The sequence below is a fragment of the Manis pentadactyla genome, chromosome 7 (assembly GCF_030020395.1).
Source record: "Manis pentadactyla isolate mManPen7 chromosome 7, mManPen7.hap1, whole genome shotgun sequence".
NCBI lineage: Eukaryota > Metazoa > Chordata > Mammalia > Pholidota > Manidae > Manis > Manis pentadactyla.
In genome coordinates, this window is record NC_080025.1 from 9,430,486 (window position 1) to 9,456,368 (window position 25,883).

Here is a 25,883-nt window from a genome sequence, read left to right on the forward strand (position 1 = left end):
TGGGCTCATATCTAGAGTGAGAAATTAGTATTCCTCCCTGGTTTTTTCCTACAGTGCTGTTTCTAAAGAGCAGCCCTTTTGTCTATTTACTGATTGTTCTTTCTCCCCAGGTGTCTTGCCTCACTTTTATCTCAGTTAAATCTCTTCTCATTCACCTCACTTTCTCATGAAGCTTGCCAAACCAGACCACTATTTCACCTTGTTTCCCCCTCCTTTTACTTCCTCCCTTCCCTCCCTTCCTTCCTCTCTCTGTCGTTTCCAGTTTAGTGGCACCCAAGTGTTTTCTTCCTTCTCATTAGTAAATAAACTGCACAGTGAAAGTCTTCGCAGGGTTATACTTTACACCTTTCCCGTGTGAGAGAGAACCACTGATATGTACTTACCATGGTTTGAGAACAGCTGAAGCGCTAGGCTGTGATCAGTGTGATTGTTAAAAGCATTTCGCTTCTGTCATCTGGGAGAGCGCTGAGGGGTGCGGATTCGGCTTTATCCGAATGGGATCAGCCGCATCCCTTAGGACCTTTATCTATTGCAGTGCCTTTTCTCCCTTCCTGATTGATTCAGTTTTCCTAATGATGATATCCTGAACGATCGGCACGTTTCAATCTCCTTTTCTCTTTAACATAGGCATTGATACATATGCACGGCCATATTTGCACACGTCCACACTGGAGTTTTATGTAGATTCCGAGTCAGGAGGCCTGCCTTCTGTGGCTGGCACAGAACACCTGGTCTCTGCCTCGGTGTCCTCCATTCGGAAACAACCAATAAGATGTGGGGAGTAGGAAAACATGCTGATTCTCCAGATAGCTACAAGAGCTGTGAAATAAAACTTCAAAAGCTAAGGTTCTAAGAAATGTCATGACAAGGAGAGATCATGTATTGTTGGGACTGCAGGGCTTGAAGCAGAGAATACAGGATTTGGGTAGCTGGCTTTGAACTGTAGTTACTCCCGTGGTAGGGTTCCGGCAGCTCTGGAGCTGGTGACTGGCTGTCGTATTTATGCGTGGGTGTTGATCGTACTGTCGCCAATGCCTTTTGGTTTTGCTTCATCCCACGGTGCACTGACGGGCACCACTTCTGAAAAGTTGCTGAGTTCTCCAGGGTAATCCCAGAATCAAGTATAAGTTTGGGCCACACCAAGCATTCAAGTTGTTTTTTTTTTTCAATCATTCATTTCAGAGAAACTAAGAAAACTCTCATTTTCAAAATATGAAATGACTTCCCCAGCACCATGCAGTCAAATCACTTCTAGATCCAGACACAAGGCAGGGGGCTATTCTGTGTGATTAAGAGCATGACCCTTGGCCTCTAACGGCTTGAACTTTAGAACCATCAAAAAGTGAGCAACACATTGGTCATCAATTCATTTAACTACAGAAAAGTATATAACTTAGGCACATAAAAATTAATTTGAGACACACTACAGCAAACTAGGAAATGACCGACTAGGAGCTAATGATCCTTCATTCACTCAGCAAATATTTATTGAGCACTTACGATGTGCTAGGTACTTTCTGTGTGCTGGGCTTATAGAATTAGACATTACAGACAAAAATGCCTGCCCTGGTGGCAGAGGGAGTGGACACTAGATAGACTAAGACAAGCAATAAACCCCACACAGAAAAATGGACAAAGGATACAAGCAGACAATTCACATAAGAGAAAAAGTGAACACCTAACACAGCTGTGTTTGTGTTGTTCCCTCCCAAGTCTGTCCTAAGTTCTGCAGGCAGGACGTGTGGCAGCCACCCAGTCCCACTCCGGGGCCAGCCTGGCTCCTACAGCTGCAGGGAGACCTTTCCCAGCTGGCTGGGCTGCCCGTGGGCCTGCGGCCCGGCCTTGCCATTCCTGCCGCCCATTTAGGGCTCTGGGCTCTGGAGCCAGTGTCTGGTTTGGGGTTCTGGCTCCTCCACTCAGGATGACCTTGGGCAGGTCATTAGCCGCTGTGTGCCTCAGTTTCCCTCATCTCTAGAGAGCACAGTAGCAGCTACCTCACAGCATTAGAGTGAGGCTCACCATGCTAACGCTTGTGAAGTGCCTGGAACAGTGCCTGCTGCAGGGAAAGCTTTCAGCACATAGCAGTTACCGCGGACCTCCTTCTGAGGCCATCCAGAGGAGGCCTCCAGTGACCAGAAGTGGTGCTGAGACAGGAGGAAAAAGCCACTCCCCACAGGCCGGGAGGAGCAGTCTGTTCAGGACCTCCTGGAATCCAGGTTTTAGGGTAATGTCCCTCACCCCAAAGACAGGGCTCCTGCAGGGAGACAGCTCCACACACCTACTGGAGCACCCAGAACCAGCGAACACTTTCCCACATTCTCATTGACAAATCGAGTCTAATATTTTTTTATGTCCAGATGTATTGCACTGCCTACCTTGCTGCTGACTTTTCATGAGGTAATTCTTGACGGGCCACTGAGTTCTAATAAACCCCTATTTTGCCATGAAAAAGATTTGACAAAAGGCCTCCTCAGTAATGAATGAGAAATGGAGCTCTTGTTGGTGTTCTTTCCACTGTCTTATGGAAAACAACCCCTGACACACATGTGTTTGTCTTTCTGCCTTGACCTCTTCACGCATCTCCCCTGGTAAATGCCACGACCCCCAGCTAGTATTTCAGTACAGCTCAGTCGTGTCTTGGCAGTGGCACTAGCTAGCAAAATTGTTCCCAAGGAAAGAGAGAGATTTAAGGTTCATATTCCAAATGGCCGATGTGAAATTTGAGGGTCTCTGAGATCCTTGGCTTGGGAGCGAGGCCATGAATAACTAAGACTTTTGAAATGTCTTTATTATGCCTACTCCTGTATAAAGCACTTTAGGAAGGGGAAAATACTACATGGAGGATTTTGACTCTGGTATAACTCTAGGGCTATCTTGGTTCATTGAACCAAGATACATTTCCATGTGACACTAAAAACATAGCTCTTGGCCATACATACAGATTTTTCAAAAGCACAGACTTCACCCCAAGTTTTATTTTTCAATTTGGAAATTTCTTCTCCTAACTCCAACACCCCTCCAGATTTGCAAGCAGGTATATTATAATTCAGTAATAATTCATTTTCAGGTGTGTTAACACAGTTATAAAGCATAGGAGAGAGAACATGTAGAGAGCATGAATATATAAAATTCTGAAAAGGACTTCCTATTAAAGATTTTAATTGTAGGAGAGCCTGGTTTCATTTTTATTTTTTCTTAACCCAGGTTCTCTTTTATAGTAAACGAAGCATTTACATAAAGACATTTTTGTCTAGGGAAAAATAGCTATAGAACTACTGGCTAAATAAAACCTTCCTGCGATAACCTACATGCCAGTTACATAAATGAATGAACAAACTGTACTGGACAGTAGGACCAGTGGAGCCTGTAAACTGGGGATAAGCCGCCCTATGTAAAGGAGGCAGCAACTGCCAATTGTTGCCATTCAGGATGAGGGGTCCAGTGACCCAAGATCTTCCAGATATTCAACACAAGTGAAAAATCTCCAAATTTAAAAATTGTGAAAACTACAGAAAAATCAAAGCAAAACATTATGAAAGCAAACAAACAAAACACATCTGTAGTCTGGAAATGTTTTCTAGGTTACCAGTGAGCAAACTCTTCAGTTAGGTAAGTATTCAATTTCTATTCTGTCTTGTTTTTAGTTATTTTAAATGGCATTTCATAGCAAATGGAGGGTCCTTATAAAGCACTAAATTTGAAGATACAGATGTATTCAAGTCAACAGTACCAATAGCTCAAAGCAGATTTTTATCCAGATGAGAACCATTATTAGAAACTGTGATAGCATACAGAGAGAGTTGTATAATATCCTGGCATTTTATGAATCAGGCTGGTGCATGGGGCATATACTTCTTTATTTATTTATTTGGTTGTTTATTTTATTTTTGGTATCATTAATCTATAATTACATGAGCAACAGTATGGTTACTAGATCTCCCCCATCATCAAGTCCCCACCACGTACCCCATTATAGTCACTGTCCATCAGCATAGTAAGATGCTGTAGAATCACTACTTGTCTTCTCTGTGTTGTACAGCCCTCCCTGTGCTCCCCCGACCATTATGTTTGGTAATTGTAATGCCCCCTTTTCCCCCTTCTCCCTCCCTTCCCACCCATCCTCCCCAGTCGCTTTCCCTTTGGTAACTGCTAGTCCCTTCTTGGGTTCTGTGATTGTGCTGCTGTTTTGTTCCTTCAGTTTTCCTTTGTGCTTATACTCCACAAATGAGGGAAATCATTTGGTACTTGTCTTTCTCCGCCTGGCTTATTTCACTGGGCATAATACCGTCCAGCTCCATCCATGTTGTGAAAAATGGTAGGATTTGTTTTCTTCTTATGGCTGAATAATATTCCATTGTGTATATGTACCACATCTTCTTTAACCCATTCATCAGCATATACTTCTTCAATGAGAGTTTTCCACGATGCCATATCACAGACCCAAGAAAGGGTGAAGTCTCGAAGGACACGTGACAGGCAGTCTGTAAAGAAATACTTATGTCCATTTTAGTGCCCAGAATTACCTGATGCACAGCATAGACTTGACCTGGGTAAACGGCATCGAGTTAAAGAAGCTGACACTTCCTATTTCCTTCCTGTTTTCTGTTTCCACCTTCTGTGTCCTAGCTTCCTTCTTCCAGATCTGTCTGCTCTCTCCTCTTTCTCCACATTCATCATATCTGTGATACAGGCCATTCTTCTTAACTACCTAAGCCCTAGTTTATATTTGGCTCTGAAATGTATTATTCCATTCTTAGTGTATTTACAGTATTATCCTTAGGCAAACAAAAATTAGTCTTCAGGACACAATGTCATCCACCCTCATACTGTGCAGTGCTTCCCTTTTGTCACAGAAACTCCCTGCTTCTTTCCTTGTCTGTCTGAAGACAAAGAACCATCACCTCCAAGGGCCAGGGGCCGTTTGGGGGCTGATCACAGACACTACACCTCTTCTGGTGGCCATTCGTGGAATGAATGGGCTTCTGGCCTTCAGGCCCACCTACTCTTCCTATATTTTTTCCTCTTGACATGTTCAAGAGTTAGACAAGGTCCTTTTATAAGTTCATGCCCCTGAAACAAACAGACATGGTAGCTGGAGAATTTGGGGCCAGCACTTCCAATATGCATCCTTAAGAAACTTGGCTTTCTCCTGAACAGATATTTAGGAATAGGATGAGTGAGGGAAGGGAGGTATAAGATATAAGAAATGAAAGGCATATTCTGGAGGTAAAGAAATCTGGTAGGGGCTAGTGATTAATTATAGACTCATTAGAAAAAAAGGGACCCCAAGGTCAAGTTCCGTGTCTGGTCCCTCAAATACAAACATATGTAAGCTATTACTAAGATGTCTTATTAAATTTAAAATAAGTAAGATGTGGGCTCTGCCTTCAAGGGCCTGAGTCTAGAAAACAGAGCAGACAAGTAACTCAGTAACCACCAGTTTCCTGGGGAGATACAACAGTCAGTGTATGTACAGGCCCCAGAGAAAGGGCAGAGAGGCTCGAGTGAAGCTCTATGGGTCAAAGGGCAGGGTAAGTTTAGCCACTGGAACAGAGTTTTGAAAAGAAGAGTCGAGTAGAAAGGCTAACCGGGGAAGGGGCCCCTCGCGTCCTGGAGCCTGGATCGCACAGCCTCCTGGCCTCCGGACCGTTTCCAGCTCAGCCCTGCAGGCAGTCTGCCCAGGGGCCCCGGGACTAGAGGAAGCCCGGCGCCACAACTAGGGCAGATGGAGAGGGTGGTAGGGAGGGAAGCGGGTCGGCGCAGAGGAGAGCGGGCGCAGGCAGTGGGAAGGCGCCGGGCTTGCAGAACCTGGGCTCTGCGAGGGGCTGGGGTCGCTCCGCCTGGCGGGCGGCAACGGGAGCCAGGGAGGGATGAGGGACGGGGGTGTTCAGGGCGCCCCCAACCCCGGGGCAGCCTTCCAGCCGGGTGGCCTCCGGGAGGTGCGCTGGAGCCTGCAGACCAGGTGGGTAAGAGGGCAGGGAGCAGAGGTGGCCTGCGGCGTAGAGGAGGCACAGCAGAAGGCGCGGGGCAGAACGCGGGAGCGGGCAGAGCTGGGCAGCGCCGGCGTGAGCAGGCGCAGAAGCCGAGGACCAGCGGCCTCCAGGCCCCGCGGGGGGGTTCTGCCCTTTGTTAAGTGGCTTCACCCCAGCCAGGCCCGGGAGGTCTCTCTCCTGCATCGTCCGTTTGTTAATTATTTAAACATTGTGTGTGTGTCTAAGAGAATGTGTTTAATTTCCTTTATTAAAGAAGCACACCGGGCCTACCGGACGGCCATGTCGACGGGAGGTCCCCCTGCGAGGCGGGCGGGGACGGGGGGGAGCGTCTCCGACCGCAGGATCCCGGCGGCAGCAGAGCCGCCTGGCGGGGGGAGCGAGTGGGGCGCGCGCCTGGGGCCGGCCGCCCACCTCCCCCTGTCCAAGCGCGGCACGGCCAGCGCCCCGATCCACGCCTGTCACCAGAGGCAAGCACGTGCTGGGTAACGTGAGGGTTACTGAGTATATGCTCTGTGCCAGGCACAGCCGTAAACGCTGTGAATCGCCCCAGTTCGGTTACTCCTTACCTCGCACCTCTGATGTGGGTTCCATCGTTACCCCCGTTTTACAGATGAGGAAATGGAGACACAGAGAAGTGAAGAAATGCGTCCGGGGTCACATAGCAACTGTGTGACTCAAGACCCCACCCTGACCACGCCCCTCCCGTCCGCCCAGGCCCCGCCCCCGCAGGCGGAAGGGGAGCAGCTGCACCCCTGCCACCTCCCACCTCCCCACCTTTCTTCGCCTTTTCCCACCTTCCCGTCTTCCCCACCTTCCCATTTCCCCACCTTCCACCCTCACACCCAGAGGCATCAGACTTTGAACCGCAACATGCAGACAGAAAGAAACGTGCGCGACAAAAACACGGGTGCATCGTTTTAGAGGAATCGGGAAGAGAATGCTGTTCAAAGCATGATTCAAAACCCAAAACATTTAACATAGAAGGGAAACAATTGACAGGCCTGAACACATAAAAACTTGCTTTACCTGTTTGGCTATAAAATAACATAAAACTGAAAAACTGGGAAAATATTCATGAATGGCTACGTTCACTGATATTCTAGAAACTCAAGGGCAAAAGATACAAGCAGGCATTTCCCAGAGAAAGAACTAAAAGTGGATGATAAGCAAATGAAAAAGATATTCAGCCTCATTTATCTTTTTTTTAAAGGTAAACGCAGACTACAAAAGGAAGGTATTTTCACTGTGAAGTTTGCAACTATTGGTGTACACCAGCATGTGCACTCTCAGTTCTACACCTCAGGCTTCAGTCCGGTTTTCTGGATTTCCCTTGTTAGAGCTACTGTCTCCAGCAGTGAGGAAACTGGCTTCTTCACCCTCATGATCCTTACTTAACCAGTCCCTCTCTCTGCATCCAATCTCCATTGCCCACCATCCCCACTCCACTACAGCTTGGAGTCTGATACCCTGGGCAGGCTGCTGCCCCACTGCCCCTGCGGATGTCCCTTCACCCCACACAGAGCTAACCCTACTCTGTCTTTACACACACACACACCCCTACATCATCATGCTTGGGCGCTACATTCCCCAAATTATTATTGTATAGATGCCAAACCCTTCTGGGCTCCCTGTTTAATTCACACATTCTTTAAAAATATATCTACTCATGTGAAATAATTAGCTCAAAAGCCATAGATCTTTGGATACAAATTACTTTCCTAACAGTTTGTGTCAGTTTATAATACCATAAGAATGAATCACATTTGAGTGACTGTTTCACCACACCTTTGCTGGCATTGGGTATTATCCATTTTTTATAGCTTCTTTCTCTTTTGCTTCCCTCCGATAATGGGTATGCCAAGGAAAAAAGAGAGAATCCCAGAGCTGTTTATGGAGCCTTCACTTTAACCACCTGACTCAGCTAAGTCTATACCTAAACACTTGAGGACAGCAGGTTTTGATCTGATTAGTTGAACTGTCTGGCAGAATTAAGCTATCAGTATAGTTACCACGCCTCTTTAGTGATCTCATCCTCCTGCCATTCAAAAAGTAGGAACTGAGCACCCAGATCCTGTGGTAGGGTTTGCGAAGATGTAGAAGTCCTGGTCTCTGCCCTCAAAGATCCTGTATTTTGGACAAAGCCAGATATTCAGATGGTATTACAAACACAGTGTTCATTTGATCAGTTACTTCAATTCTCTGGGGTTCGGGTTACTCATCTGGGAACTGGGGCGTCCCATCTTCTAGCACCAATATTCTGCGTGCTTCCACAATCCCCTCCTCTGCCTCACACTGTCCCTCTCCTCCCCAAAACAAACCCCGTCCTCCAAATGCACACTTACATAGTCACTATGATCGATAGATTTTATCCTCATGCCCACCTCTCAAGCACTGCCATTTGTACACTAGCTCACTTATTTCTCACAACGCTATTGAGATTGTTATTTTAATCCCCACTTCCTAGATAGTGACATGGAGACTCAAGGAGGGTTTTGCCAAAGGTCCTAAAAAATGGGATCAAGGCTGAGCCCAGGTCAGTGGGGCCCTAAATGTGTGCCCTTCCATTGATTGCCACAGACACCCTCAGCCTCCTTTCCTGTCCCCTGCCTGTCTTCTGCAGTGACTCCCCTATCCTTCCCCTTGCATTTTCTAAATCTTGTCCATCCATCAAGGGCCAGCTGGACCCCCTGACATCTGCCAGTGCTCCCAGGATGTGATGTCTCTGAGGACCTGAACCACGGCCTTTGATGGACTGTGCACAAGCACACCTGGTAAGTGTTTAATGCAGAGGGAAGGGATTCCCAAAGAAAGAATTCCTGAATCCCGAGCTGACTCCTAGCGACATCCCTGGGCTCTCTTGTCCCCCTGGGTGGAAACTCTTTGGAGATAAATATGTACCTTATTCGCTGCACTTCATAAATTCTTCCCAGGTGAAGGTCATTCTGAGCTCCTGGTCTGATGGACGCAGAGAGAGTGTGAGTGTGTGTGTGAGTGTGTGTGTGTGTGTGTGTGTGTGTGTGTGTGTGTGTGTGTGTGTGTGTGTGTGTTAGCACAAAGCCTGCAAAAGGAAGCAGGCTGTGTCAGGAAAATATGTCTAGTGATGCAAAAAGGCCATTGCAGCCCCTCTCACCCTGCAGCTTCAGTACTTAGGATATTTATGTCCTTCGCCTCTCCGCTGGCTTGCTCTCATTCTCCCCTTTAGCTGTGACAGCCACATGCCACTCAAGCTTATGGGCTCAACATTGGCCTGGGTCTGGAGTGACACGGCTGTGTCTCCCTTGGTGGCTGGGCAGCATTTGAGAGGTGAACGAGTGGCTTGAGCCAGAGCCCTGCTCAGGCGCCCACCTTACTTGGCACAACCTCTCATTTTCTTGTCACCAACTCTAGAGAAAAATGCCTGGACTGGCTGGGCCTTGTGACATTAATTTCTATCTCTTTTGAAGCACAATGAAAAACACGAAAAAGCTTCACCTCAAACCAGTCTGAATAACCCCCCCGTAACACTAACAGTAGTAGCAGGAATTCTGCTGGGGCCCCGTGCAGCGGTCTGGCAGAGGCCACTCAGGGACACTGACCCTGGTGCTCCGGCTGTTCTGATGGTCACTCAAGGAATTCCTCCTCCCTCCAGGCGGAAACGTGTGGCTGCCTGAAATTCCAGTTGGGCCTGCCTGCCCTCCTGGGAGGGGCATTGATCAAATGACCCACAGCCTTCCTTCCAGCCCTGAAGGGAAGTCATCCTAAAGCTGGGATGGAGAAAGGGGGAGCCACTGCCCTAACCTTCTGGGCTCAACTCAATGACTGTCCCCAGCCAGCCCCATCCAAAGGCCGAGGCAGAGTCACAGGAGGAGAGAGGAAGGGTCAAGGTGGTGTTCCAGGTGTGGTCCTTGGAAAACCTGTCCCCAGGTTCTCTGATACTCCTGCGTCAAGAAGTGGGATCTCTGTGCTCTCCTCTTGAACTTGAGCCCTGCAGTGATTTAACCAACTGAATATGGTGGATGCGAAAAACCTGCTGTGCCCGTTTCCCAGCCCAGGCCCTAAGAAACTGGCAATGTCCACTTCCTGTCTCCTGGGAACCCAGACACCAGGCTCTGAGACAGGCCAGCAGAACTGGGAGAGGCCCTCAGCACAGCTGAGCTCTCAGCGGGGCCAGCACCCACTCCAGCCCCTGACCTGCCCTGGCTGGGGCCTTGGGGAGCAGGGATGAGCCTTCTTCCCCGCCCTGGGCTCTGGGCCCTGCGGACCTGCTCTGGCTCATCCCCTAAGCAGGGGGCTGGCTTCTGATGCAGCGGCAGATAACAGCAGCCCGAATGTCCTGCATCCTTGGGAGTCTAGGGTGTGTGCCCCCCCAGAGGGTGCCCCTGGCCTTTCACACCAGGATGGTGTGGGTTCTGTGATGTGGGGTCCAAATGCAAGCCCCACTACCCCCTACACCTAGTTCCCTTTGATTTTGGGAGCCTACTCTACACTCAGGATACTGGCCAAGGTCTCTTAAAAAGAAATGGAGCCTTCTGCAGCACAGAGATGCTGGGGACGGGAGGCAGGATTCCACCCCTTGCCTTTTCTGTTCTGGGGTACTGAGGGCAGCCTGCTGGAGATGGCGTAGCCAGGCGACTTGCCTCAAAGCTGCATGTGCACACTGCTAGGTAGGTGGTTTTTTGAAGATCAATAAAAACAGCGTTTTCCAAACACATAAGAGGGAGTAAATAGTGACTGTCCACAATAAGAGTGGCTTTGGAGGGGGTGACCCACTCTCCCTCCCGCGGAGTCCCCTAGGGCCTGGCCTCTCTGATTGACGTGCCTGAGTCCCACCGACACAGGCGGGCTGCGAGGGCCTCGCCGCCGTCTCGGCTCCTCAGCGCCACCCAGTGGAACCAGGTGGAACAGCACGCCCGCTCAGAGCCGCGCTGGCGCAAAGCCACCCTTTGTCTTCAGAAGGTGCTTTTCCTGCCAAAGCAAACCGCCGCGTTACAACTACTGGAAGAGCAGTCCTGAGAAACAAAGCCCTGATTTTTTTATAGCAACAGTGGAAACCGGACCCCACTTCCTTCCTCCAGGATTAGGTCTTTATTGATGCTGGTGGAGTCGGTCATCTTGTTGCAGGGTTTACCTGCAGCCCATACTCGGAGAGTGAGAGAGGAGAAATGTTTAAGTTCTCCCAGAGATTTTATCAAAGGTTTTTCTGTTCGGGTTACCAGACTGTTACAAAGGACTCTCTGATGGCGTTTCTTTCTTTTTTTTTTTTTAAGTTTTTTAATAACATTGAGCCTGAATTTCCTTCTCTGCATGTTGAGAGCAAGTAAGCTCGGGGGTGCGTAAGGAGCGACACCATAAACGTCTTTCGGTGCTCTCCTGTAGAGGAAACAGCTTCCCTATTCTCCAATAAGGAACCTTGCCCTCTGGTTGCAGTAACCGAAGAGATCTACAGCGGGTGCTGCACGGTTAACTCAATTCCTCAGAAAGGAACCCAGAAGAAACCATTTCAAAGTGAAGGTTTAGCCAAATGCAAAGCTGAAACCGGGGTAGAGAATTATTATGCGAAGTAGAACAGGAGAGGAGGCAATCTCTTCCAGGCTTCCAAGTACCACCTTCACAGCCCTGAGTAATCGAGTTACCTACCGCCCCTTTAAGGCCCCAGTCCTCTGCAAAATAGGGAAGACAGTATTCCTACTTCATAAGATTACTGGGAGTTTTTAATGAGATAATATGTATTCAATAGTTAAGAATTTTATTCTAAAACTTGGAGTATGAAAAATGACCCATTCTAACTTTTTCTAAAGCATAGTAAATCAACTTGCCTGTGTGATGAAGAAGTCAATCTCAGTCATGTTTGGAGTCTCCTTCCCATCTCTGCGACCACACAAGAATCACTGATAATCTGTGGTGTCCAAAAAAAAACAGGGTTGGGCTTCTAGCCCTAGTCCATCAGGCCAAGATCCACCCACGACTGAGCCCGCCTGGTCAAAGACTGTCAGCCCCCTGAGTGTAGAGTCTGACCTCCTTAGAGGAATCCCATGAAGTGTTCAGAATATGCCACCCCAAAATATGCCACTTTAGCATAAGACTTACTTTAAGCTGAAGGCATTTGAGAATCAGCGAACTGGGGAAGAGTTCTCTCCCCTCCCCTTAACTACCTTAAAGCAGCATAAATTTCCCTTTGTGAGGGTGACATAAATATCCCCCCTTCTCCTGTGCCACAATGAGGAGAGCAACCCTTATCACAGGAGGCAAAAGGCCAGCGCCAAGACAGTCTGTATAAGCAAATCCTTGTCACCCCTCTGAGCCCCAATCCCTTTCTTTTGTCTAATCAAGCTGCACAATTTATCTCCCTTTGTTAAAATGGTCTATAAGCCCCCCAAGTCTAACCACTTCTTGGAGGTTTTTACTTCTTTTCTGTGAAGCCCTGTGCACATAAAATACTTTGCCTTTTCTCTGTTAACCTGTCTTTTATCAGTTTAATTCACAGGCCTCACTCACTAACTCTATGAGGATAGAAGAAAAAATTTTTACCCTGCACCCCACAGCCAAATCCTTTGAGGTCTTTCCTCTTCCCCCAAGGCTTGGGGTGGGGGTGGAGGGTGCAGCAGTGCTTGTCTTTCTTGCCGAGGCCACTCCAATCTCTCTTCCATTGCCAACCTGGAGGGAACTTCTCCAAGCCTCTTACCATTCTGGCACCTTGGACTTCTTCCCCTCCAAACACCTCAAACGCTGTCCTATGCCTCTACAGAAATATCTTCTGTAGGGCTGACAGTCTTTGACCAGGTGGGCTCAGTAGTGGGTGGATCTTGACATGATGGTCTAGGGTTAGACAAGAAAGCTAAAACAAAACTTGGGATGGCAAAGGGTGGTGGTGGCGGGGTCGGGGGGAGCAACAACAGAAAGAACAACAACAGGAAAAACAGAAATTAATGTCTCAACAGGTCACCCTGAAAACCAGTAGCACATCTACAAGGTAAACCTTCCATGAGTGGTGATGGCTGTCACTGATGTTAGAGGCTGCAGTTGGGACTACATAATTATTGTCGCTAGGGCTGTATTACTGCTTTGGTGTGGCCCATTTGTGCATTCCTTTTGTTCTGTGCCCCAACTCTGCCCCTGCTGGTCTGGTTGTGGGCTCAGGGGAGCAGAGGGCTCTTGCTTAGAGCTCATCCAGGGGACCATGCTTAGGTCTGTGCTACGTGAGTTTCTGTTTTTTCAGGACTTGAAGAGCTAAGTCAATTTAAACAGATGGGGCCATTAAGTGACCTGCTGCTGGTGAACCCTCACTGCAGACTTGATCTTCAGCCTCAAGCGAGCTACAGTCTAGTGGAAGAGAAGTGTGTGGGGTCGGAAGCCACAGGCTGCTCCTCCAGCTCAGCGAGGTTCCCTGCTCTGCTTCTGCACTGGGGCATTTGAGTTAATATCCTCAGGTTTCTCACCTGTGATTGGGGCGAGTGGGGACAGAAGAGGTCACAGATATTCAGCATGCACAAGAACATGCCAGTTCTCAGAAGTGCCTCTGCCACAAAATAGCTTCATGCCAGCCTGACACACAGGCGGTGGCAGAAACTCACAGACCCTGCAGCTTTCCGCCCTCAAGCTCGCATAGGTGCGTCCCCACGTCCCTGTGGGCCTGCCTCTGCCTGCCCTTCCCCACCTCCCAGCTGGGGTTCCTTCTCCCTGGAGTGTCAAGGTCATGGAGCACAGCAAAGAGGAAAGAGCTGGCACTTGATGAAGGTGTGACATGTCCCGCCCTATCTCATCAGTCTGTGTACAACACCACAAGGTGGGCACTTTCATCTTTACAGACGAAGAAACAGAGGCTAGGTGATGTGTCGGCTTAGCGCCCACATGCACTCAGCTAGGACAGAGAAGTGGGTCCTGCTCTCAGTCACTGGAGCCTGCTCTGTGCAGTGCCAGGCGACTTTGAACAGTGGGCCAGGAAGTTTCCACCCCATCCTGAGGCCTCTCCCGAAGGCACTGCCCCCCTAGCCTGGCAGCGGGGCGTGGACAGAACAGAACTAGCCCTGCTCAAAAACCTTTGAAGAGCATTCCCAGCCCAGGCGTAGGACACTTGGCTGAGAAGACCAGCTGTCTGCAGAGGCCTGCAGGAGACAGCAGCCTTAGGAATGGGCTAAGAAGCATAAGGGCAGGTCGGCTGGAGGAGGAAAATTTTGAGCCAGTAAATGCACTTCCTGGCAGAAGGGGCCGGCCTAGGAGAGGAAAGGGGGCTTCCTCCAAGGTCACCAGTCTGACTGGGCTCAACCACAGAAATGCAAAAGCAGCGCCAAGATTTTTCCTGACTCTTTTTAAAGGTTCTGCCGATTTCCGTTTCTCAGGAGAAAATCCTATATGAGAATCACTGTGAGTCTCTAAAAAAAAGAGGAATGTACTAAATATTTTCGGTCACTACTGAGAGACCTAGTCAGAAGAGCCGGCATTGACAAAACATACCTTGGAATTTCACAGTGCGTCTCAGCCTCTGTAAATCTTGCAAATATTAATTTAACTGGCTGGGTAAATTGGTAATAAAATTCTCTTTGTATTAAGGAAATGGTGAAGTTAATAGGCTGTAAGCCGGAATAATTCTTGGGTGGTTTTACTACAGAGCATGCTTGCACCTCTAATTGCACTGTAAAGGGCTGAGTCACTTTACCACCTCTCCTGCCTGGAATAGCATTATTGCTGACTCGTTGCATTCCCAGCGTTGAGACACAAGGCCCAAAGTAGTTGTTCAGTAAATGCCATTGTTAATATGTCTAAAACTCAGTCTACAGCACACAAAATGAAAATTGAGAGGCTACAGCTGATCTAATTGAAATTATCCAGACTTTGATGAATATTTTCTTAATGCCCGTGGTTCAGGAATAAGTCTAGAAACTTCTTTCTTGGCGTCCTGAAGCAGAGGTCCTAGGGAGCTTCCAAAGATGGTTTATTTACTTTGGGAGATTTCCCGATGCCTTGGACGGTCCAGCTGATAGTTGACTCCGGTGCCCAGAATCATAACAAATTCTGAATTTTATCCACTCACTGTGAAATAACAAATTTTACCCCTGAGCTCAACAAAAATAACAACCTCAGTCCAAGGCCTAGAGGCACTGGGATATTTTTAAGAAATGCCTGCTACCCAGTCCCTGAACTTCTGGAATCCCAGGGACCTGCTCACCCAGTGCTTCCAGTTTGAGGATAATGTCTCTCTTGGTCTCTCCAGAGCAGCCAGAAGCTTTGGGCCTCATACCTCTGAGGAGCTGGCCCCCCTCACCCTCTCATCGCCTCGCCACGAGGACGGCAGAGGCCAAACAGAGACCCACCCCTTTCCTGTTGGAGCCTTGGGAAGAGCCCAGTTTGGTCATCACCTTCTGGGGGAAACCCTGATGCCTTCTCTGTTGATCCCAGTCACTCTTGTGGTTTTTTTTTTTTGTTTTCATTCAGGACCCTCTGAGCACATCTTGCCCCCGAGAAGGACGCTTGGCTGAGGAGTAAAGTAGTGAGAGCTGTGCCTCCCTCACTGCCCTCAGGTGGGCTCTGGTGGTGGGGCTTCGTGTGCACACACAGCGATGGGGAACAGGATCCTGAGGAGATGGGGTGGGGAAGGGTCGTCCTGCGGGCCTGGGGCTGGTGGGAGGTTCTGGAATGCGGGCAGTGAAACTTGATGACCTGGGACCCCCACCACCATTGTGTGGTTCAGCCCCTTTCTCCAAATCGACTTCTCCTCCCGCCCTCTGACCTACATGTCACTCTCTGTGCCATAACCTCTGCCTATTGCAGAGTTTACCTCAGCCCTGCCCGTCACGGCCCCCCTCAGCACCCCTCCTCGTGCGGCCTTTCAGCTTCCAGTTCTACTGACGGCACGGAGTCCAGGCTGGGAGGGTTGGAGGCTGCTTTCTCCAACAACTGACACTGATTCCCATTTACGGTACTGCCTCGAAGTTGCTTTTTGAGTAAAAACATGAGTTGACTCACAGAGAAATGGGAATAACAGCAATGATGGAAAGGAGAGGCAGAAAGGAATTAAAAGTGAAGCTCAGGGAGGTAACCCGTAAGCCCGGGCAGCGCTTCCTCAGACCCCCTGCCCAGCCGGTGGCGCGCAGGGAGGGCTGTGCTTCAGGAGGGGACAGCAAGCAGGGGCCGGGGGCTGTGATGGACAAGCCTAGGATGGCAGCCTCCTGTTCGGTGCTAGGTGATCTGCCCCTTTCCCTGCCTCTTCGCATTTTTTTATTCGTATCATACATTCATCTGCTCTACGCAGAAGCACCAATGACGTCCATGCTATTAAATGCAATGGTCAGTTCTCAGGCCTCCTTCTCCTTGACCGTCCATCAGCACTAGACCCAGTGACTTCTCTCTCCCTTGAAAAACGCTCCTCCCTCAGTGTGCAGAGTACCACATGCGCCTGCTTTTTGCTCCCAGCCTCCAGTCCTATCTCGGTTTTCTTTGCTGTTTTCCTCTCTAAGCGTCAGAAAAGGTGGAATATCAGAGAAGCAGGTCATTCTTCACTAAGGTCATGGGAAGTTGCCTATAGGCGGCTTGCTGACATTGAGTTTGTAGGTCTAATCATGAAACTGTGGACCTCCCATGGAAAAGCAATTTTACTTCTATGTCAGTATTATTCCAGCCACGTTGTAATCTGATTTTAAATCTTCATCTGGTCATTTAAAACCATGTCAGAATGGCATTTAATTCATAAACCCTGCAGGTGAAACGTAGAAGGAAAAATCTCTTTGTAATTTAGTTTAAAATGTCCATAGATGGAAGTGAACAGTGTGTATGAAATGAGATGACACTTCCTCTCCTTCTCATACATATTTTTCATATTATATGAAATGTTTTTTACATTTTGTACATAAATATATAATCCATTTATAAATAGTTTACATATATGTACATAAAACCAGGTTCTAGCTGAGAAGCGACTGACTGACAAGGGGCTACAACAAGTCCTTTGGGGTCTTCGTCCCTGTCACCCCCATAGCACATGGTATCTGGTCCATCCGGCAGCAGGTGGAACTCTAACAAACATGGGAAGAGGTTTTTATTACTTTCCAGTGCTATTTACAGCAGATTTCGTCACAGAGCTAGACCCATCAGCCTGCTGGTGGTAAGATCTCAGCAAGACCTCCTCTTCTACCAAGATAAAGAAAAAACAGACTCGCAGTCTAATCTCCTTGCATCTTATAACCTTCTGTTGTGCCCAAAGTCGCGAATCCCAGAAGACCACCAAGGAGCCAACACTGATGCAAAAGCAAAGAGCCTTTATTCGAGCTAGCTCGAGCTCAATCTCTCATCTACACCAACGCAGTGGCAAGATGCCAGAGAAAGAGAGCGAGTTTCAATACCACAAAGGTTTTATGGGGTTCTAGGGCAGTTGGTGGGGTGATGGTTGTGGCTCTGGCTGATTGGCTGGATCTAGGGGTAGTTGGTGGGGTGATAGGTCGTGGCTCTGGTCAATTGGCAGGGTCTAAGGGTGGTGGGTGAGCTCCTTGCTGACTGGAGAGGAGAGAGACCAAGCTCCGATTGGGTGAAGTAGGATCCAGGTCCCAATTGGATGAAATAGAATCTGGGAGCTTGCCCTTTCACTTCTTCCTTTCCTCTTCTGCCTCCTTTTTAAAAGACCTGCTGTGAACATTATTTTTAAAGCCAACAGTGAAGCCCTGCCCTGCCACCGGACCACCTTGCCCTCCGTACACGCAGATGCCGCTGCTCCGAGCCAGCCTGCCTCCCTCCCCGCAGGCTTGGCGAAGGAAGCCACTGGGAGGGCTGCGAGCCTGGTCTCCGTGGACCCTCCGTGCGCCGCCACGTTCCAGAGCGCAGTGCTGAAAGGGACGCAAACGGAGGATTCTGCAAAATTCTGCCCAGCAAGCTGTGAAGCCAGCAGAGTTTAGTCTCTCAGCCAGCTAGGAAGGTAAAGACCCAATTTGTTCCATTCGACAAACATCTGGAAGCAGAATGAGCCATCTGCCAGGCCAAAGGCCACCCCCAAGCCGTATTTCTAATTGTTCCTTGCCTGCGCTGTTTTTGCACACGCTTTCTGAGGCCAGGCCAGGTGGTGATTACTGACACTCCGTGCTTTATAATTCTGTTAGCTCACAGGAAAAAAAAAGAGAGCTTCCCAGTTCATTTCTTGGAGTCAGTGTAACCCTGGTACCAACTTCTGCAAATACCTTGTCTCCCTTGGTCTCTCCACACACACAAGACCATCATTTATACTAGTGCACAAATTCTAAATAAAATACTAGCAAAAGGATATCGAGCAACAGGCAAAATTGGTGCAAAGGGGTCTCAAGCTAAGGCCCCATGTACACCCTTCCTTTTGCAGTGCACCCCATGCCCTCGTTGGCTAAAGGTCTAGGGTGGGGAGATCCTGCCATTATTAACCTTGAGAGGGGATGGACCGGCCTGCTGGGCTTGTGGGGGACGAGCGAGGACAGACAGAGAACTGAGAATGAGGGAAGGAAGCCTCTCCAGGGACAGACGGTCTCCACGGTTCACCCTCTGAACACGTGCTGGGCCACATGAGCACCACTGCCTGCCTCCCTTCCCCACCCCTGTCCAAGGCTGGGAGGGGGAGGGAGAGAAGAAGTCCCATATATACATGAAGATCTAATCCAAACAGAAACACAAACCACTTTTCTGGTTGAGGAGCCTCCGTACCAGGACACGGCAGTTCTTCCCAAATTAATTTCTAAAGGTATTGACTGACTTTCAGCAGCCCAAACGAGGAAGTGGTAGTGGATGGCGGTGGTGGTACAGGACCTTGGCAAAAATGAGACTTAAAGACAAGGTTCTCAAGTTCATCTAGAAGACACTTGAAAAATAAGAGTAGAGACTTACACTATCCGATATGACAATGTGTAGTTTTAAGATTGTAATCGTAGTTATGCAGTGTCAGCAGTCAGAAGCAGAGGGAAGACCCAAGATCCACAGCAGAGGAGACAGAGGCCCCAGAGCGCCTGGAGCCGCCAAGCACTGGAAGAGGCGAGTATGGACGCACCTGCCCCTCCAAACCACTTAATCCGACTCAGGCCCCTGGACGCCTGGCGGGAGTGGCTCCAAAGTCGTTTCCTGGAATGCCACGTGGGGGCCCGGCTCACCCTTAGGAGAAACCAGTTCTGCTTCTTTAATAAACACTGAGTTAGCCTAAGACGCTGCACTGGAGACAAATGTTGTGGTATAAATTATATCAGTTTTATCCCTGGGTAAAATGCCTAGAATTGTCCCTCTTAGTCACCCAGGGGCCGGACCACAAACAGAAGGCCCGGCTTTCTTCTCACTAGTATTTCTCAGGTGTGATCACCGTGCCGCCTGAAAGCCTGAAGTTCAGAATCCAGAGCCCACGCCCGGATTTTCTGAACTGGAATCTCACGGAGGGGGCCCAGGAATGTATGGTTTGGGAAATTTCCTCATTTGGTTTTTACTCACACTCAAGATTGAAAACTGGTGCACCAACGTGCGTGTGACCTCCCTTTCTGCTCTAACACCCTTGGCCTAGATTGTATTCTTGACTCTGTTACTGCCTATTGACTGAGCTTCCAACATCCCATCTTTAAGAGGGAGAAAAAATCTCATCTGCTGCTGGGTGTTGGGCTAACATTCTTGAATCCTGAGATTGGAAGGACTCAATACCACAGCACTGTTGTTTATCAATCAACCTTCACCTGTGCCGGGCCCACCCCGGCATTTTCCTTTGGCGCTGCAGGAAAATGCGCCAGCCCTCTCTCCCCGCATGCAAGGGCAAGTGAAAATGAGGAGCTGCAAAGACTTGATACCTTTCTTCCCCACTTTGCAATACTCTAAATCATATCGCAGACGGCCCCCAGGCCCGATGGAGCCCCGTGTGTCTGGAGCTGTTCAGTCACCGGAGGCCCCACAGCCAGGCTCTGAAACCAGTTACCGGTGGACAGAGCCAGTCCCTGTCCCCGCCACTCAGGGGCCGCCGTGCAAGCAAGTAACATGGCTGGGTGCTTGCTCAGTCCATGGTACAGGTGCTGCCAACTTACCATGGCTCAGTTTAAGATTTTTCCACTTTAGGGTGGTGCAAAAGCCACATGCATTGAAGACAAATCATACTTGGAAATTTTGAATTTGGATCTTTCCCCAGGAGGGTGATCCTCTGTCGTGATGCCTGGTGGCAGCAGTGAGCAGCCGCTTCCAGACAGCCACACGATCTTTTCTGGGAGGCTTGAGGAAACTCATTTCAAGATTTTTATGTTTATGCGAAAAACTTCACTCCTGTCATATACACAAGCAAGCCCAGTTGCCATCTGCACTTTACTGAAGGTCATTCAGACTAAGAGTGAATTAAGTGCCTACTCGAGGCCTTTGCGACCCTCCCACCTTCCGTGGGCAGTTAGCGCTAGAATCCTACACCCTCAGAGAAAGGGACCTCAAGAGCTGCCGGGCCCAAACTCCCCAAATTCCTGATGGAGAAAAAGAGCTTTGGCTTTTGTCATTATTCCTTGTCATGAGATGCAACAAATTAGTCCCTTTCTGTCAAAGACTTCACCCCCATACGCTATCATGGCAGCCCCTAAACAATTATGTCTAGGTCATCTAAAGAATATTGACTGGTAGCTCACGCCCAGGGAAGAATCTCCCTAGGAGGCCAGAGGGGATTTTGGCCAAAGCTCCCTTACCCTTCAGCTGTGTCCTGAGGCAAGAGAAAGGGGGCTGCCCGTGGGTTTCCCTGAGGAGCAGGAGGGAGAGTGTGTGTCCCGGAAGCCCTCTGCCCAGCCGGGCTGGCTGTGGTGTGGGGGAAGGGACACTGTGGGGTCTGCCCTGCGGGGAGGGTGGCTTTCTCAGCCCCCCAGAGCAGACTGGAGGCGTCCTTGACTCCGAATGGGGGCTCAGGACCCAGCCTGCAGGCCAGAGTGCCATCCCCTAGGAATACACAGCTCTTCCCCTCTGTCTGTCTCCTCCAGCTCCATCTAGAATTGTGAGAAAGAGCAGGAGACCTGGGGTGAGCCCCAGCGGGTGCCTCAGAGGGAGGCTTCGGTGGGAGTGACTGCCTTTGCACTCCACTTTGGGGCCCTGCGCTGTTTGGTCCTGGCACCCGCCACCGGGCAGGAATGCACCAGGCTTCAAAGGAGGCCCTAAAGCGGAGCGTTAAGCAGATTGACGGAAGCTACTAAAGAACTCAGCCTGGAGCAATCAGCAACTTTCCTCAGACTGCTGAGAGCCCAGCAAGCCGAGAAGGGATGAAAGTCTCCACTAACCGGGAGGGAAACACAAACACCCAAGAGTGGATTCTATAGACAGTAATATGACCGAGTTCATAGAAAAATTGTATTACCATTTGAAGTCACTGAAGCTGTTTCCAGCTGTGTTGGGAGAGATACTGCTGCCCCCAGGGAAAAATGACCTAATATGGTAAAAGTGAACGTAATACCATACATATTATCCTGGAACAAAATAAATAGAATAATATGCCTTGTAGTCTTAGAGTGCTTTTATTTATTTATTTATTTTGAAGATTTCAATACCAGAGCCCTTGGCCAACATTCTCTTATTGCTTCACCATATTTCCTTTATAAAAATTGCCCTTAATATAGTCAAAACCTACTTCTCACTTACAGAAACCCTCAAGAATGCCTTGGTAGAATGCAGTTAAGTTTCAAAATGTGAAAGTCCCCCAAAGGGAGCAGACTACAACAGAGTTAGTTCCCGGGCCCACTGCCCTTCTCCCCACTGGGCTCGCGGGGGCTCCGCGGTGGAATCTCAGCCCAGAGGGTGTTCTCCATGCCAGGCTGTTCAGGCGGGTACAGGCAGGGGGACTACACGTTAGGAGGCCGCTGTCGCCCCAACAGGCATGCTCTGTGGTCACCAAGCTCTCTGCACTGTGGTGTGTGCGGGCCTGGACCCTGCTTTCTCTTTGCCTTTCTGGGCACTGTGAATCCCCAAAAGGAGGTTAACTGTAAATCCACCTGTACAGCGGCAATGATGGCTTCTTTGTAGCTGAATGTTTTTTTTAAAGAGTGTCTCACGTCTCCTTCCTAAGAAGCAGTAGCTGAGCATTATGATCTCTGGCTTTTAAGATAAGCAAAAATGACACGAGGTCCAGAATTCTATGACCAGGAGCCACTGAGCCACGTTAGGCAGCAGATGGCCCTGCCACATCTAGCTCCTTCTGTATTTTCAAACTGAAGCCTTCAACTAATGTCTATTTCCACTCAGGAGTTCACTGACTACTGCAATCAGATTTCCCCCAGGATAATGAGCAAATTCATAGCCAGGGAGGTACTATACGTTCTTTTCCTCTCCTATTTACTAGTTCAAGTTCCGCATGGCAGTCATAAAAGGAGCATTCTGATTCTTATAAGCTCTAGCTTGGAAAAATAAATAAAGGTGAATAAAAATTTCCCACTCTCATCACCGTTACAAAGCCCCATGGAATCGATCTCACCACCCCAAGCCCCATTGAAATCAATGGGGTAATCTCCTGAATTCATTTCCACGGGACTTGGCTTTGTAAAAATAATTGGATTGTGCGGTACTCTACCTCTCTTCTCAGGAAATAGAGAAAATGTGCCTTTGATCGTAGGTGGGGGTGAAAAACTCCAAGCGCTGGTAGGTTTCACCCTGGGTTTTTGGTATTGGCTTGTCAAGAGGAGCTATTATCCTGTCCCAAATGAGCCTGTACTACCCTCAATGAAGTGTTTAAAACTGCCTTCCCTAGTGAGAATGAGAACACTTCTTTTGTTCCCATCTTTAAAATTAACTGCACAGTATTACCACTATCAATGAGGTGTTTAACATCAAAATTGCCTTCCCTGGTGAGAAGAAAAACACTTACTTTGTTTCCTTCCTTAAAATTAATTGAGATTTTAAAAAACTCATTCTTATTCAACCAACAGTTGCATAAAAGGGGAGAAGAGCAGTCGATGGGGTGTTTAAATGTTGCTGTTGGTAGCCCACGAAAGGTGGACAGCACATTCTTTTTGTTGAGACCACTTGCTGAACGCTGCCCTGCGCCTCTGCTTTATTGTCCCCCCATTATCTTTTATAACACTGGTCTCATCGGTGTGACCCTTGGTAGGGAGTTAATTAATAGGTACTTGCTAGAATGAAGGAAGGAATGTCTCCATCAACCCAGATATTTCCTCTTGGTTTGCAAATTTTCTGCAAGCCTACTCTTCCAATGGGGTTAATGAAATTGCTTATTAAAAATTAAAATTAATCTCTAGCAGTAATATCTGTAGATATAGCTAACGATGCTCCCTTCCCTCATTTTCTCAGGAATTCCAGAGGTGACTCTTTTAACCATCTGGCTAGGACTTGAGACGTGAGGGTTCTGTGGGCACTGCCCTTTGCAAGATGCAGAAGAATGAGGAAGGCAGAAGAGGTGGCATCTTGACTTTTACCGGTCAGAAGTTCCGGTAGGTGTAGAAGGGTAAAGCACCAGACTAGCCCTTATCCAGCTTAAAAAACTCTCCAAAGGAAGGGAGAGCTGGGAGGGGAGGGGAGGGAACCAGGAGAACTGGACCGCAGGTGAATTTCCCAGAGTCGGGGCCCCAGGTCCTGCCGCCCCTGCCACCCGGGCTGAACTGCAGAGGGAGGAGAAGGATGGTGAGACCCCAGGAGGCCCGGAGGTCCTTGAGCAAGGTGACCATACGTCATTCCCAGTAGAGCCCAGGGCAGCTGCGCAGGCATGGTGGCACCGAGGAGCAGACTCGACAGAAGCAAGCAGACGTGGGACAGCCCGAGAGCGCTGGCGTCCTCAGCGTCGCAGGTTCCCAGTGCCTGAGGCAGGCAGGGTGTAGCAAGGAGGGTCCCCTAACCCAAAGAGGCTGCGCCACAGGGTGAGGAGAATGAAGCGGTGGCCTACATGGACCTACATGGACCGAAGGATGATGGATATTTCAGGGGATGCCCAGGCAAGTCCTTGACCTTGACCCTCAGCTCCTGAGCCTCAGCACCAGGTAAACTCTCTGGAATGGATACTTAAATTGCTGAGTGGATTGAAATTAAATTACCACCACTTGGTGGAATGGGACCTTAAAGCAGAAAATGAGTTCAGTCATAGAAAAATAGTTACATTTCTTTGCACACCTTGAGTTTGTGGACTCAGTTCATTTGCTACCATGTCATTTGCATAAGCCAAAAAGCCAAGTGTTACAACTGCATCATGACCAGATAAAACCTAAAACATGTTTTTAAAGTTCATTTTCATTGACTGTAAGCTATGTACCAGATACTGACCTATTCTCTCTATGTACAGGATCTCCTTGTAATTCATAGATGCAACTATCCTCATTTTACAGTAGAGGAAAAACATTTAGAGAAGTTAAATAATTTGCCCAAGGCTGCACTGGTGGTAAATAATGAGCCAGAATTCAAACCCAGGAATGTCTGACTTCTACGTCAATATTCTTACCCACTACATTAAATAAACTACACACTGTCATCTCCTTTGGCTTCCTAAGCACCTCCAGGAACATTCCTTTCTACTGTTTCTGCTGCTTCTCATTTCAAAGCAATCACACATTCACGTTACTGGAGCCCTGGGTACAAAGAAGCGCAAAGCTCTTATCCTTCCTGCTTCTTGTTTCCAAATCGCCCAACAATTAGAAAGATTATCGCTGTTGTAATCTTAGTGCCTGGACTAACAAGTGTTAGCTCAGTTCCTATTTCTTTTGTAGCCATTACACGTTGTGAGTTAATCAAAATTGCTTATTAATTAAACTTCACCAAGGAGCAAACTAGGACAGGAGACAGAGTGCTAGACTTGAAGTCAGTAGACTTACGTCCCTTGGTTTCTCATTCTTGCCTTTCCACTAACAATTGTTTGACATGGGCGATCATGTAACCTCTCTGACCCTCGTTTCCTCATCTACAAAATAAGCACAATTTTAAGGTTCCCTTCTAGCTCTAACTTGCCATGATTTTGCCAAGCCAGGATCAAGTGTATCATTATTGTATGGGAACTTGAACTGTACTTCTCCAAACACTAACTCTTCTCTGATCTCTAGCTGTATCTCACTCCTAGATTTAAAATTCCCACATTTTGGGGTACGGGAAGAGTTTTCCAAAGGAATGGGAGGTTACATATAATAATACCTCATGTGGTCAGCATTAGGAGGAAGATGAAGACTAAAAAGGTAAGATTGTTTTGAGGAAGGCTCTATGTAAGACTACATAAAGAAATATAAGAATTGCTCTAAAAAGATGTCATCACTTTGGCCTAAGGTGTGGAGGAAAGGAAGCCTTCTTGATAATAGGGCCTCACACAGGAGAATTTCCCTGTGCCATTTGAAACTGCTTACTATCATCTTTTCTTTAAAATCTTTTCCGGTATTTGATGATCCTTCTGTTCACATGGCAGTTATATATGGTAGCAATAATCCACCTAGTTATTGGGCAATTTGGGAACTAGGAGCAAGAAGATTATGAACTTGGTGCTTCTTTGTATGGAGCTCCTTTGCTCCAGTATGTGAATGTGTGGTTGCTTTGAAATGAGCGGCCTAGACAGTAGGAAGGAATGTTCCTGGAGAAAATCTAGGAAGCCAAAGGAGAAGACAGTGCGTAGTTTAACTTAATGGGTAAGAATACTGACATAGGAGTCAAGACTTCTGGCTCCATCATTTATCACCATTGCAGCCTTGGGCAAATTATTTACCTTCTCTAAATCTTGAGAGTAAATTCTTTGATTATTGAATTTGTTCTTTCCTTTGTATGATATTGACCTTATTCAGATGTCTTATTATTCTTGGGGTGGACCCCATGACTCCAACTTACACAATCAGCATGTTTCATACCCCTGGCTACAACATTTACTTAAGAAATGATTCAACAGAACCAGTGGATTCCCAATAGTATTTCAGGACATTGGCAGAAACTATCAGGAAAGGTAAGTTATCTTTCTACAGCAGTTGTGTGTTGGATCCCAGCCACTCCTGTTCCTTCAAAAACTGTCCCGTT

General features: G+C 48.2%; 1 long non-coding RNA gene across 1 annotated transcript; it reads left to right on the forward strand.

Moving 5' to 3' along the window:
• Positions 1-7,742: 7,742 nt before the first annotated feature.
• Positions 7,743-21,395, forward strand: LOC118916996 (uncharacterized). The gene is made up of 4 exons (XR_005026622.2): positions 7,743-8,764; positions 15,402-15,487; positions 17,581-17,871; positions 20,071-21,395. It is a non-coding gene; the product is annotated as an uncharacterized LOC118916996 (long non-coding RNA).
• Positions 21,396-25,883: the final 4,488 nt, after the last annotated feature.